At 35.7% G+C, this 13,522-nt stretch overlaps 1 protein-coding gene across 15 annotated transcripts in view; it reads right to left on the bottom strand.

Annotated features, from left to right (window-relative positions):
* The window catches only part of ANKS1B (ankyrin repeat and sterile alpha motif domain containing 1B), a 1,113,310-nt gene that overhangs the window by 527,111 nt on the left and 572,677 nt on the right, over nucleotides 1–13,522 (bottom strand). The window lies entirely within an intron of this gene.

Raw genomic sequence — 13,522 nt, 5'->3', positions numbered from 1 at the left:
AATAGACACTGTGTGCTTTCTGCAAGAGAGACTTTATTACTGCATACCAAGAGGACATAAAGATTATAAGTATCTATTTATTTATTTGCTCAATAGATATTCAGTAAGCACAATGGGCATACCACTGGGCCCTATTCCCAAGGAGTTAGCACTTCACTGCCATTTGTTGAACTCTCTTCTGTTCTCTGCATTGTGTGCTGTTCTCGGGTTACAAAGGTAAATAGGACATTGTTCCTGCCCTTAATAAGACTGTAGACATGTTAGGAAATGGTTAATGAAAAAGAAAAATTACAGTTTTAATGATAAAAATATGCACTTGGCTCTGAGATTACAGGAAAAAGAGTAGTGTGTTATGCAGTAACAGGATCATCCTTGTGATTTAGAAACACCACTCTGGAGAATGTTTGGGGAATGATTATTGGACATGTTGGTTGTGGCATAAAGGGAATGGAGGCTCTTAACTATAGGAAACAACTGAGGGTTGCTGGAGGGGAAGTGGGTGGGTAACTGGGAGATGGGTATTAAGGAGGGCACTTGATGGAAAGAGCACTGGGTGTCATATGGAACTGATGAGTCACCAAATTCTACCTTGGTAATTAATACACTATATGTTAATTAAATTGAATTTAAATTTTTTTAAAAAGTACATGGAGAAAAGTAATGCAGGTAAGGCTGGACATGTAAATGTGGCTCCAGATCACAGAAAATATGACTGCCATCTTTTGCACTTGAAAGGCAGTGGGGAGCCACTGAACTGTTCTAAGTGGTAGGATGCTTTAGATGGGGAACAGACTGAAAGCTAAAGGCCAGTTAGAAGGTTACTGCAAAAATTGAGGCAAGAGGTAATAAGATCTGATGATTCCAAGAATAGAAACAGAAGCAGGTGCATAATTATAAGCAGTTTCATTACTCATTTTAGGATGGCACAATTTTATACATAAATCAGATCTTTATAAATGTCTTCATTTTTGCATCCTAATATAGCCTTTACTTTTGCACTGATCCCTGGGTGATATGCTTTTAAAGTTCTTTGGGTCACTGATCAAAAAAGCTCTTGTTGGCTTAGCTGTAGGTCCATAGCTCAGCTTTAAATGGGAATTGCACACCCCAAAGTTACCCAAACTCAGAACTGGAATCTTGTTACAGAATTGTTCTGTTTTCCTCTTTTTGTTTTTTCCCAGCCCTGATTATGTTTTTAGGGAGGTTGGTTATTGGTTCTTGGTTATTCCTCATTCACTGTCAAGAAAATGTCCTTCCTTCAACTAAGTTCCAGTGCCTTTCTATTCCCTCTGTTTTATTTTACACCTCAGAATCATTGATTCCACTAGACTACAGGGAGAGCAAAGTCATCTTTCTAGTTCCCAGCTTCTTTAAAACAGCGTGAGTAGTGGGGAAGGTAGAACTCGATCATACTTTGTAAACCCCAACCACTGCCATACTTAGTCTTCATATGATTTGGGGCTATGGAGGTTTTTGCTGCTACTAGATATTCTGAATTCCTTCAGAAAGTTTGTTGTTGTTTTTGTTGTTTTTTACAAGAATTTCAGTTTCACAATATAGAATATTTATAACCTAGGTCAAACATCATGCTTGGCCTGACTTCCAAAATATAAAATTTCAAAAGACCATTTACTCCCTTAAAATATATATGTATTTTTAAAAAGATAGGATGAAGTACTATATTCTATTTCCCTACCTATCAATTTTCCCTCTGTGACAATTTGCCCTCTGGCTTGATGGTTCTATTCTTTTTAATTCAAGACCAAATAGGCTTAGAGAGTGATTAGAAACCTTCATATTGTAATATTAGCATTTACAAAATCCCACTGTTCTTATCTGAGCTTTTCATTTTTGCTAAGATGCTTAGCCAGAATGGAAGCTGCCCACACAATACTTGTATGAAAATTATACTTGCTCAATAATATTCATATCTCCACCCACTTTTGAGTGGAACAGAACAAGCATTACGATATGCATGTGCATATTTGCATGAAAATGTACCATACACAACAGGTTTGCATGCTCAATTTCAAATGTATATCCCCTTAGAAAGGCACATTAGAAAAAGCATAAATTCTCAATGTCCAGACATTTCCTCCCCAGATGGTGATTTTTTTTTTTTCCCTGAAAGGGAAAGATAATGATGGTCTTAATTTATGTAGTACTTTTTTTCATTCTCTTTTCTCTACAAGAAGTGTGCTGTTTTATGGGGAACTTTAAAAAAGCATAGATTCTTTCTTCCTTAACATATAGCTCATAGTGTCTCAGAAAACTGGTTCTTTAGGCAAATTCTAGAATAAGGTGGAATATGTCACGATATTCTTTCTTTTATGATAGTCTTTCCTTTTCTTAAAGTTACCCTGATTCCTTCGCAGCTCCATAGCTCATAACCTCCCTCACAGAGATCTCCGAGACTATTCTCACCATTCCCTATCCCATGGTATTAGAAGGTAAATTCACAAAAAAGAGGTTTGCATAATCATGTGCAATGCTGACAATAGTCTTGTGATTTTATAAGCTAAAAGAGTACATATTGTTACACACATTTCACCAAATGTTATTTTTCACTTCTAGCAGCTCTAATTCCTTTTTACTCTTTAGCTCATATAGTTGTATTTCTTTCTCTTTCTTGTTAATAATTTCTTGCTTTTTAAAAATGAACTTTTTGAATCTCTTCAAGCTTTTGAATGTATCTGTTAGAATGTGTTCCATGACATTAACTTACCTGAAATGAATCAGGTTTGGTTGGTTTTTGTTGGCTGCATTTCTTAGTTTTATGTAATTTTTTTTTTTTTGAATTTTGGTTTTCAGGGACCTCCTACTCCTTGTTTTTCCCCAAACCCTGAGTTTTAAGGATAAGCTTGGATCTCAACTCCAGTTTTGCACAGAACACTATTAGTCCTCTGCCATACAGAAACTGAGCTACTAGATTGGAGTTAAGAATTCCCAGTCCTTAAGTCTGTGTACTACATGGATTTCTATTCCATTTATGGTTCACTGAAATGTTTACCTGGTTATTGAACTTGGCCTTTTCTTTTTGATATTTAGTCATACTTTATTACTTATTGGTATGTACTGTGACCTCATGGGGCCATCCTGACCAGAAGTTTGTGGTATCCTCATTTTATAGATAGACTTGAACTAATAAAAGACTTATTACCTCACCCCAAACTGCAAATATAACCAATGGTACTGTCTGGCCTGCAGTTCAAATCTTTCATTTGACCCTGATAATAAAAATTTATTTCATTTTAGAGAGCTGCTCTCAATAAACTGCTGATCCTCTAGAGTAAAGCAAAAAAGCACATGACTTAGAATCAGAAGAACTGCATTCAAATTCTGACTAAGCTAATTATTAGTATCTCCTGCCTTTTGCTTGCATATTGTGTAATGGCAATATTACTCAATGCCTCACAAAGTTGTCATGAAATTAGTGCATATGACAACTTTTTGTTGTTGTTGTTAGATAATATATAGAGCAATATTCATTTCTGGAGTAGAATAGAATTCAGTGATCATTTACATACAACATGCAGTGCTCATCACAACAAGTACCCTCCTCAATACCCATCATTCATTTAGCCTATCCCCCCACTCTACTCCCTCCATCAACCCTCAGTTTGTTCTCTGTCATTAAGAATCACTTATGACTGGGTGCCTGAGTAACTCAGTCAGTTGCGCAACTGCCTTTGGCTCAGGTCATGATCCTGGAGTCCTGGGATCGAGTCCTGCATTGGGTTCCCTGCTTGGTGGGGAGTCTGTTTCTCCTCTGACCTTTCCTCTCTCGTGCTCTCTCTCAAATAAATAAATAAAATATATTTTTTAAAAAAAAGATTCACTTATGGCTTATTTCCCTCTCTTTTTTCTCTTTCCCCCTTTTTCATACATTCATCAAATTTCTTTCTTAAATTCCACATATGAGTGAGATCATATGGTATTTGTCTTTTTCTGACTGACTTACTTCACTTAGCATACATAATACACTCTAGCTCCATCCATGTTGTTGCAGATGGCAAGATTTCATTCTTTTTGATGGTTGAATAACTCATTGGATACATATACCTCACCTTCTTTATCCATTCATTAGTCAGTGGACATTTGGGCTCTCTCCATAGTTTGGCTATTGTTGATAATGCTGCTATAAACATCAGGGTGCATGTACTTCTTTGAATTTGAATTTTGTATCCTTTGGGTAAGTACCTAGCAGTGCAACTGCAGGATTCTAAGGTACTTCTATTTTTAACTTTTTGAGGAACCTCCAAAATATTCTCCAGAGTGGCTACACCAGTTTGCATTCTCAAAAGTGCAAGAGGGTTCCCCTTTCTCCACATCTGCCACATCATGTATCTGTTAGCCATCTGTATGTCTCTTTTGGCAAAGTGTCTATTTATGTCTTCTGCCCATTTCTTGACTGGATCATTTGTTTTTTGGGTGTTGAGTTTGTTAAGTTCTTTATATTTGGATACTAACCCTTTATCAGATTTGTCATTTGCAAATATCTTCTCCCATTCCATAGGTGGTCTTATTAGTTTTGTTAATGGTTTCCTTCACTGTGCAGAAGCTTTTTATTTTGATTAAGTACCAATAGTTCATTTTTGCTTTTGTTTCCCTTGCCTCTGGTTATTTGGCTAATAAGAAGTTGCTATGATTGAGGTCAAAGAGATTTCTGCCTGTGTTATCCTCTAGGATTTTAATGGTTTCCTATCTCACATTTAGGTCTTTCATCCATTATGAATTTACTTTTGTATATGGTGTAAAAAAAGTGGTCCAGTTTCATTATTCTGCATGTTGCTGTCCAGTTTTCCCAACACCGTTTGATGAAGAGACTGTCTTTTTTCCATTAGATATTCTTTCCTGTTTTGTTAATGATTGGTTGAGCACATAGGTGACTTTTTAAAAAATGAAAGGACAATTCAAATGTAGACAGATTAATAGCTAAAAGACCTGTTTTTAATAGACATATAAGTAATGTGTGTTTATTTCTGAGAAATAATAAAATATGGATGAATATGAAGAAAAATAACACAACTAAACAGTATTCTTACAGATTTATTTCTATCTATATTTACATTTTTAAGGTAAAAACTTAATTTAGCACTTGTTGAATTTTACCTATACCCATTATGTGCATGTAATCAATCAAGAAACTCATTCCTCAAAGAATTTAGGGGAGACTATTGATAAAAAATCAGAGAAAGTAATATTAATGTAGTATTGGTTGTCTTAGTTTGATTTGTTACAGTCTTTACATTCAGACCCCAGGGACAAACCTTCCATTTATATTTAACCTTTTCAACAAACTATTAGTTTGACTAGATCTTCTAGATTTCATTGCTGTCGACTACAAAATCCCATTTAGCTATTTGAAGCAGAAATGAGTTTATTGTAGGAATTAAATAACTCATAGAATCTTTGCAGGGCAAGAGAATCAAGCTTGGAATTACACAGTCAGAAACAAGGCACCCAGGGTTAAAGCCAGCGGAAGAAATACCCATTATTCATACTACTTGGCCATCCTCACAGACCTGCTTATTGGTGGCACCCGTGGGGATCAGTACCTAAACATAGATTTAAGATATTCCACTGGAACTGTCCCAAAAGAACAATATCTATTACCATGCTTGTCACATGTGGCCACTCAGCTCCCTTCTGCCTCTTTCTCAATTGATCCAAGTTCCAAGTGGAACTTATCTTCAAAGGAATTTAGAAATGAAGTTTTTTGTTTGTTTGTTTTTTTGGGGTTTTCAGATTCAGTGGTAGGAAGGTAAGATATAATGGAACTGGAATTGGTAAGGAATAAAGCCAGTTGCATTATCTGCCACAGATTAGTACTATAATTTCTACCATTTTATAGATGAAGAAACTGGGCCTTATATTCTTTGCTTAATGATAAACAGTTCATATAGGAGGAAGGCTAGGATTTCAGCTTCAGCATTCTGACCCAATGTATCCCTTCCTAGTCACTATGATGTTTAATAATTACATGTTTACATGACTTCTTCCCTAATAGGATATGAGTTTCCGAGGAACAAGCATTCTTTCTGATTCTGTATTTTTCATAGTCAAACAGTGGGTGTCATTATTCCTTCCTTCATTCAACTTTTTATTGAATAGCTACTATGTTCTAGGCACTCTTCTAGGGACTTAGGAACATGAGGTGAGCAATACAGGTATGGTTCCTGAACTTATGAAGAGTGTTTAGTAGGACAGAGTCATTAGATAAAAAATTGCACAATAATTAAACTCAACTTAAATTACATGTACTATAGCAGAAAGATATGTGAAAATAAGAGCATTTAAGTGGAGGAATATAAACTAAATTTGGAGGTCAGGCAAAGAATGTTTTCTCTAGGGAAGTGGCTTGAATTATAGAGACTTGTAAGATGGGTAGATATCAGCCAGAGTAAGGGACAGGTTGAGGGAGAGAGTACTGTAGACATATGGAATAGATATAGAAGGAGAAGCCCAAAGCCCTTGAGGTTGAAGAGGTTAGGGTATTGAAAGGCGACCAGCGTGCCTGAAATAGAGATAAGGAAGAGGCTGACTTGGGATAAATCTGAAGGGGCAGGAACTCATTAAATGTTCACTGAATGAATCAATGTGTGCATGCACCAGTAGGGGGTATCTGTGAAGCCTTTTAAGTTTATTTTTTATACTGACATCCTATGATTCCACAAGAATTAGTAAATCTCTGCATTTTTAGAAAAGGAAAAATGAAGCTAGAGTGGTAAACTGTCCTAATCTCATTAGAATATACTAATAGTCTACCTTAACATTTTAGGATTAATAACTTTTGTGGATGTTGTAGATTCTACAAGAAGAAAATTAGAGGGGACTCAATTATCTAATAGCTGAAAGTGAAATGGTAAAACTAACAGAATAATTTAGTATAATTAAAATGAAGCAGGTAGCTCTTTTCCTCTCCTCTTCATTCATAATTGTTTTAAAATAGATGGTTTATTTCTCTATTATTTGAAGTTTGTTATCATAGATATATACTTGGACCTCAAATGGTGTCCTTGACATTCATGACAAAGCCTTAAAGTTACTTTTCTTTTTCTCATCTGCTTTTCTTTAAGGTCAATGAACAAAGAATAAGAACTCTAGTGTAAGGTTAATCTCTTTACCTGTCCTCTGAATCTCATTGCCTTCTGCCTATTCTGGATTTCACTTACTCAATTATCACTCTCTTCTCAGCATCTGCAACTTTTTACTCTAACCCAGTTCAAAAGAACATAGGTCTCAGCATATAATCATGTTCAATTCTTATTACGGTAAGAATGGACAAAAACAAATAATAAAATAACTCCTCAAATGTGTCTCCCCCTTGGCTAAGCAGCTGCCTTCAGCTCAGGTCATGATCCCAGAGTCCTGGGATCGAGTCCCACATCAGGCTCCTTGCTCGGCAGGGAGCCTGCTTCTCCCTCTGCCTCTGCCTGCCATTCTGTCTGCCTGTGCTCACTCACTCTCCCTCTCTCTCTCTGACAGATAAATAAAATCTTTAAAAAAATATATGTCTCCCCTTGATCTATAATTCTTATTTTCTCTTTTCCTTCACATCCAAGATTTTTAAAGATTAGTTGGTGTTCACTGGCATCCCTCAACTGCATTGTGGCTTCTGTTTCTATGCTCCAATGAAACTGCCTCTGAAAATATCACTAGTGATGTTCTTGTTGCCATACTCAGTACTCAGTGGGCTTTTTCAGGTCTTTTGGGGTTGACCTCTAGCCAGCATTTGATATTATTAACTAGATACTTCTGGAAGCTGATGGCACCAGAAGAGGAACAAGCCAGGTTTCCACACTCACTGCATGGAACAGTACTCACCTTACACTCAACTGAACTATTGTGTGTGTGCAAGAAATAAATTTATGTTGTATTAAGGCACCAGGATTTATGAACTGTTATGGCACCTAGCATTATTTACCCTGACAAACATTATGATTATCATTATTTACCCTGACAAACATTATGACTAACATTATGACTATCATTTTTCTTGATCTGATCTCCCTGACTAGCCTCAACAGTCATCATTTTCCATATGAACTCAATGCCCCAGCTACACAAAATTCTTTACATACATGTGTGTGTGTGTGTTATTGCCCATGCTATTCTTAATTCCTTTCTCCATATTATCTTTTGACACACTTACACTTTTAGCCTTACTTATAGCGTATAGCATATGAGAAAGTTTCCCTATTCCTGACAAGCATACTTATTCCCACTACACCTCATATACCCCTGCTATGGATTAACTAAATGTTTATGTCTCCCTAAAATTCATATATTGAAACTTATTCCCCCAATGCGATGGTATTTGAAGGTAGAGCATTTGGGAGGTGTTTAAGTCATGAGGGTGGAGTCTTCATGAGTGAAATTTGTGCCCTTATAATAAAGACCCCAGAGAAATCCTTTACCCTTTCTGCCATGGGAGGATATAATACAAAGACTGCCATCCAGGGGCATGTAGGTGGATTAGTCTACTGAGCACCCAACTCTGTTTCATCTCAGGTCATGATTTCAGGTCCTGGGATTAAGCCACTGGTCTGGCTCTGGATTCATCATGGACTAAATTTTGAGATTCTCTCCCTCTCCTTCCCATTTGCCCCTCCCCCTGCTTGCTCTCTCTCTCAAATAACTAAAAAAATAAATAAAATCTTTTTTTTTTTTTTTAAAGACTGCCATCTATGAATCAGAATAAGGACCCTCATCAGACACCAAATCTGCTGGTGTCTTGATCTTGGACTTCTCAGCCTCCAGCACTGTGAGAAAAACAATTTTTTTGTTTATAAGCCTGCTCAGCTTATATATTTTTCTTTATAGCAGCTTGATCTAAGACATCTCCCTGTTGTAGCACTCATAACATTGTGTCATAGCTGTTTTCCATTCTTAAGTGAATGTTTTGAGGGCAGACACCACATATTTTCAGCTGTGTTCTCAATGCCTATAGCATTGTCTGCCACTTGATAAGAGCTTCTCAGTTTTGTGGAATATAGGAATTATAAGAATTGCAGGTATGTTTTGTTAAACAAGGTTCAAATGATACATACTGGACCCATAAGTGAAATTTTATATGAACATTAGATTCTGACAAAGAAAAAAAAACATTCATGGTTTTATATTTTATTTTCCTCAATCCCTAGCTATTTAAGATGTATAACTTTCTAAAAAATAAATTCTTACCTACCACTGGTTTAGTTTGGGCAACAACCACATGATTATGTATCCTTTGTATCTAATTTTCTTAGAGGTGATTTTCTATGCACAAAATAATATTTGCATATGATCAGTCACATTTTTTTGTATTCCAAATGTATTAATATTTTAATTTGCTATAAGCAATAGAAAAGAGATTTATCCAGTCTGCTCTGAAAGTGCTAATATGATTTAAAAAAAAACAACTAAGAGCACTAATTTTGTTGTCAATTTCATATCCTTATAATTACCTCGTAAATAAGCAACACTTTTCTCATGGTAATCACTGCTGTTTTCAAATGGCTTATAAAGAAGAAAAGCATTTAACCTAATTCTTAGAAAAGATAAAACTATTTATTTTGACATTTGTTGGCTATGGACCATGTCCTTTCCAATTCTGAAAAAGACAACTTGGAAACTTCTGTGTCAAGAACAAATAATGTTAATAACTTTAGAGGTGTCTAAAAATGGAACAACTTTAAGATGTCAGATAAAATTATCTTAATTCATCTTTTCTCAAATGTACTGGCCAGTGACATTGGGTGGGGTATTGTCAAATTGTTACTGTGTCAATGACTCAATAAGACAATCTGAGAGTCAGATGGGGGTAAGATTTAGGTGTGGTGAAAAGAAGGGCCATATGCACCCCGATGTTCGTAACAACAATGTCCACAATAGCCAAATGGTGGAAAGAGCCAAGATGCCCTTCAACAGATAAATGGATAAAGAAGATGTGGTCCATATATACAATGGAATATTACACAGCCATCAGAATGGATGGATACCCAAATTTTGCATCAACATGGATTAGACTGGAGGAGATTATGTTGAGTGAAATAAGTCAAGCAGAAAGTCAATTATTATATGGTTTCACTTATTTGTGGAACATAAGGAATAGCATGGAGAACATTAGGAGAAGGAAGGAAAAATGAGGGGGGGAATCGGAGGAGGAGATGAACCACGAGAAACTGTGAACCCCAATAAACAAAGGGTTTGAGAGGGGAGGGGGGATGGGTTGGCCCAGTGAAGGGTGTTAAGGAGGGCATGTAGCACTGGGTGTTATACATAAACAATGAATCTTGGAACACTACATCAAAAATTAATGATATACTGTATGGTGACTACCATAACATTAAAACAAAACTAAACTAAACTAAAAGATCTAGGGACCTGAGGAATAATTCATTTATTCTTCCCCAGCCTTCTCTAAGCTGGACAATTGATAGCAGAAGGATATGTAGGCTAGTTCTTTTAGAAGAGATAATATTAATTGGAAGGGAGACAAAACAGTTTAGCAAGTGGGTTGTAATGCAAGAAATAGCTTGGTGGAACAATGGAAAGTGATATTAGTATAGTTAGAGGTTCAAGTTGCTAAATATATATAAAGAGAACAGAAGAATATAAAGATTCAATCTCTGTCAGAAGGAATCATGGAACTTGAAGAGTAAAAAAGACTTTAAAGAGATAGCATTTTAGCTCAACGCTTTCATTTTAAAGAGGAGGAAACTGACCTTTAAAAAGGTTAAATCACTTGACCCAGGTTGCACAGAGAGTTAGTGAAAATAGTGTCTGTGGGTTCCTACAGTGGGGATGAGGAAGAACATATAAGGGAAGAAAGGAAGTGGGTCTCTTTTCATTCTGATCCAAAAACGCAAATCCTTTAAAAGGGTATGCAGACCTTTTTAAAAAACAACTGGCATTACCTGCAGAGCTGAACCAAATTCTATGGTTAGTACCCAGGTTAGGCCAGAAAAATGTGCTTTGTGAAATTCCTTTTTGTGTATGGATAACCTTCATAAAATTAGTTCACGCTTGCTTTTAAATTACTTCACACCTGAATTAATCTCTGGGTGGAAAGGCTTCATGAAGTCATGAGAAATGTGCTTAAAACAAAAGCATAAATAAGAATGAAATAAATACCAAACATTCTGGTGACTGTCTGAAAGGAGAAAATCTTTACCTGAACAGTGAAATACTGAAAGACTACATAAATACATAGACTGAGTCCTACCATAAGTACTTTCTTGCAGCCACCAAAAATTCTGCTTTATCTTTAATGAATGTGAGGAAACTCACTTTCTTATTTCCATTATCTCCTATATTCTGTGTTGTATATAATATGAGAGGATAAATTATCAAGACATCAAGATGTCTTGAGATGCTACTCTCATCAGACAAAAGACTCATCTGGAAATAAAACTCAAACTATAACAACCTCAAAGAGAGTTCAAAATTCCATTAATTATTCACTCAATAGATTAAGCACCTTGAGATTATTTAAATTCCTCAACTATCAATGGCAATTTTTTTTTTTTTTGTATATTGGTCCCCTAAACTTTTCCTGATGTATATGAAGGCTATTTCTCTTAAGAATCTAGAAGTTTTCTAAATATTTAATTATAGAGTATTATAGCTATTGCAAAAGATTCCCAATACTTCTTAAAAAATATGAATGTTCTGAGACATTCATATGAAGGGTAAGTTTGATTCTATAATTTGCTCATATTATAATTCAATTTTAAATAGACTCCCCCTCCCAAATAGGGGTCTTATCCTCTCAAGTTCAAAATGGAATCATACTATCCAAGCCTAGGTTACCTTCTCTTAACTGGAATCTTTGACTCTCCCCAGTGTAAGTCTTACAAGGTCATCAGACCAATCTCATCTGAGGCAGCACAGAGTGATATAGTCTTCAGAGTCAGATATATATGGGTGAAATGCTGATTTCACTGCATTTTACTATGAACTCTTAGATGAATTAAACTCCTTAAATCAGTTTCCTTATCTGAAAAATTGAGATAATATCAATCTCAGGAATTTATGGAGAGTAAATACATGCATTTTCTATAAAATTCCTGGCATATGTTAAGCACACAATAAGTGGTAGTGACTGTTACTATTATCACCTTATTTTATACTGCTTTATCATATTATTTCACACTCAGAAACCTATGAGTCCTTCTGGCCATATAAAATTGAATTTAATCTCTTCTATAGCACTTTTAATGTTTTCTATATTCTGGCCCAATTTCATTTCCTCAGGATTCCAGGGCCTGGTCAGCCTAGTTCCTTTCAATCTCTTTCAATCAGTATGTCAATTCCTGCTGTCATTATTCTTTTCCTTCACTTTCCTTACCATGTCCTCTATCTTTATGCTAGGACCTGCCTATTCCTTAAAGTTTCAGCTCATGTCCCATCCATTTCCTCCATAGAATAGTTCCTTGATGACACTAGTCTGCTGCTTTCTTCTCTAGCTCCCAAGTCCAGCTTGCCAAGGAACAGGGAAGAGGATGACATTTTTCTGTAATGTACTCTCATTTTCCTTATTAGAGCCTCCTCTTCTTTCTGTGTATTCATACTACTTCAGGTATCCAACAACTAGGAGACCACAAGATGAATACCAAAATAATTTTCTTTTCTGTTGAGGTTACTATAATTATAGTCCAATGAAATGATGAATTTATGTTTATGTAAATTATCTTGATTTCAGCTAAGCTCCTTATTGACACATGGGTTTCTCCTCTGCTTCATGCAAGATAAAAGAAGTATCCCCCAAATCTTATGAACTAAATAGTAAATATAAGTTACATGATAGCACAATGTGATGTACTCCATCAGGTGTGTATTAATAATGGACCTAAACAGCCAGGAAAAATTCTTGTTACCATACACTAGGGGTTTGATGTAAGCCATAGGACTTTCCTCTTCATTAGTGATATCATGAAGTAATATGGTAATTCTCAAATACAGATTCCTGGGCTCTACTCCAGACCTCATGAATCAGACACTCTTGGGTAAAGCCTAGGAAACATAATTGTTTCTTGTGTGATTTCGGACGAACTACAAACCATAAATATAACAGTGAAAGTGTGTGCTTCAAAATCAAAGTTCTATATTCAAAGTTTGTCTCTGTTTCTCTCTGTGTGGTGTCAGACCTCTCTGAGCCTCAATATTTCTCCATGGTGAACATTAAGTAAGGTAATATATGTATAGTGTCTGGCATATAATAGGTACTTATCAAATAGGAGCTATTCATCTCTAATTTGGATGAACACTCTAAACAATCACTTATTAAATTCATGGTTGTCACAACATTGGGAAGGAGAGTTAATGCAGCAAATGCCAAAATGAACTTAATTCCTGGACTACTGGGCCAAATGCCTGCAATATTAATATGGTTAAGATTATTCAGTGTATTGGGGTTACAAAATCAATTATACAAATAGAAGACAGAGGACCAGTGAGATAAACATAGTTGACAGAAAGAAAAAAAAAAAAAAAGAACTTCTGTTTTTGTTCACTTCAAGTTGAATGAAATACACAC

Source organism: Mustela nivalis (genome assembly GCF_964662115.1).
Source record: "Mustela nivalis genome assembly, chromosome: 7".
Lineage (NCBI taxonomy): Eukaryota > Metazoa > Chordata > Mammalia > Carnivora > Mustelidae > Mustela > Mustela nivalis.
The sequence above is the reverse complement of the archived record's forward strand: the minus strand, read 5'-3'. Positions and strand labels throughout refer to the sequence as shown.